We start from the raw sequence: 2,811 nt of genomic DNA on the forward strand, positions 1-2,811 counted from the left end.
CACTGCCTGGCTTCACTCACCAGGACTTTCCCACTGCCTGGCTTCACTCACCAGGACTTTCCGAACTTCCTGGCTTCACTCACCAGGACTTTTCCAACTGCCTAGCTTCACTCACCAGGACTTTCCCTTTCACCTAGCTTCACTCACTAGGATTTTCATTCTGCCTAACATCCCAGTTAGGACTTCCCAGTCAAGTATCCGGTCAACCTTGACCTACTTGACTCTTCTTCATTCAACCTGATCAGACCTTGATCAGTATCTCTCCGTATGGACAACTGCACCTGCATTGTCCATGTCTACATGTATTTTTGTATTGTCAAACATCGAAACCATGACCAAGGTTTACGCTTGGTCAACTAGGTCAACCTTGACCTACTGGAAATTGCACCAACAATCTCCCCCTTTTTGATATTTGACAATACCTTTAAGTTAGGCTAATCCAATAGCCTCAACTTTCCTCATGCCACTAGGTAATGAAACATAAGTTACAACCTTTCATTCTCCTTCTAAGAAGGCAACCTCCTTCTTAGATAATGAAGGCCTAACTTAAACCCTTTATTCTCCCCCTATTGGCACACATCAACAAACTCTCCCCCTGAAGAGTAAGTTATCGTTGTTCACAACTTCACTCGTCGTGATCAACAAACTCTCCCACTAACTCCAATGTTCTTCCTTGAACATTCTCTAGACATTCTTCCCCTTTTTGACACACATCAAAAGGAGTGAATCAAGGTCAAGAGTTTCTTCCTAATGAAAGTCCCATACTTTTCATTGAAACCCTTAATTTCCCCCTTGATACTAAATTCAACAATCAACTTAGTGATAATCCCATATCACTCATCCTCAAAAATTTCGACGAGTAAAAACTCCCCCTAAAAGTTAACTCCTCCTTGACTAATAGGTAAAACTCCCCCTAAAGGTCAACTCCCCCTTGACCATTGCACCAACAATGTCTTGGAGAGTTTCAAACCTTTAGAAATCCAAAACACCAACTCCCAGCTGAAATTTCAGACAAAACAGTCGAAAATCAACAAGTTGGCACACGCTGATCGGTCACCAGACCGATCAGCCTTCACTGGATCGGTCACCAGACCGATCCACACTCTCCTGGATCGGTCCTAGTGACCGATCCACACTTTCATGGACCGATCAGAATCCTCTCTGATCGGTCCACAAGTCTGATATCAGAATTTCTGATTTTCCTCCCGAAATTCAGAAACTCCTAGAAAATTACAGAAAATTCCAAAAATTGTGAAATTTTGAGGATACATTCCTCATAACATATACTATCAAGGAAAAATAGTTTTCTATGAAAATAACTTCCCTTTTCAAATCTTGATACAAAGTTCAAAAGTCTTTGAAATAGCTCAAAGTTAACTCATTTTGTATCACTTTGCTCAATGATGAATGCTATCACTAGAAAGCTTCATCAAGGTTTTTCAAATCAATTTTGAAATGATTTTAAACCATTTAATTTAGGACCACAATTTTTGGGCTAAATGTACATGACTTGTACATAAGCTTTCCCTATGATCCCCAATTTTGAATTAGGCTTATCTAGGTACAAGAACTATGCACCTTGTTCCTAACTCATCATCCTAATATCTCACACACATCTAAGGTGTATCAAACACATCCAAGTCAATTTTGATGTGAGATATGGGTTTAGGTTATCTTAGGCTAAGGTCTCATGCATTTTCTAAACATCAATTTGGTCTCCATATCAAATTGTGTTTTTAACCTTAAATCAATTTCATTGATTATAAATGCAAGAGAAGATGACATGACATAAAATGATATCATACATAATAACATGTGCCAATGTCATGATGTCATGGCATAAAGTATGAAACTTAAATAAAGCATGACATTTAAATAACCTAAGCATTATCATGACGTTTTAAGTGATCATAAGATAAATATGATGTCATGACATGGCATATGGCAAATAATATATGGCAAATAGCACATAAAGGTATAGAAAATACCTAATTCTAGCCTTAGTTGCCATTTTTGATAATTTTGATCATTTTGCCATAAATTCTATATTCCTAAGTGTAATAGACCTAAAATCATATCCTCAAGACTTTTAGATTACTATGTGCCAACTAGATTGACTCTAGAAAAATTCCTCAAATGTGGTTGGCACATCCTAATTATCTTAGGAATAATTTTCACTTTCATTTTCAAGGCTTGATTAGACCTTGAAAATTCCTAAGGTGCCACCTTTTGCCATGATTAGGTTAACTACCTATTCAAGTAAGGTTGGCACACCCTAAACCATCTAGTGTGATGGAATCACGCTCCTAGGAACCCAATACCTATTGGAGCTCATTGGGTTCACTAAGTATTCACTAGGGATGACTTCCCTAGCAACCCTTCTAATGACCCTCCTAGGCTTTGAAACCTTGGTCATTTGGGACTCATCAAGATCAACTCTAGGGGTGACTCCCCTTGTGACCTTGGTGATGATATTCCTAGCCCTAGGTTTTGTTCCATAATCGAATGGAACATTATGATAATTGGGCTTGACTACTTGGGACTTAGGTTTGTGACCCAAACCTTTCATGTCCTTGGACTTGGGTTTTTGACCCTTAGACCCTAGAGTTGACTTCTCTAAATTTTTAAGGGTCTTTTCTAAAGTGTCAAGTCTTGACCTCAAGACTTGATTCTCCTTTTCTAATACCTCAAGTTTTAATTTGTCATTGTTCTTTGAGGTACTTCTAGGCATATGTCTAGTAGTTTTGGGATTCATATCTAGGTTTCCCTTAACCTTAGATGAGTTGATCCTAGGGTTGGCTTTCCTAGTGT

The sequence above is a fragment of the Zingiber officinale genome, chromosome 6A, assembly GCF_018446385.1.
Source record: "Zingiber officinale cultivar Zhangliang chromosome 6A, Zo_v1.1, whole genome shotgun sequence".
Classification (NCBI taxonomy): domain Eukaryota; kingdom Viridiplantae; phylum Streptophyta; class Magnoliopsida; order Zingiberales; family Zingiberaceae; genus Zingiber; species Zingiber officinale.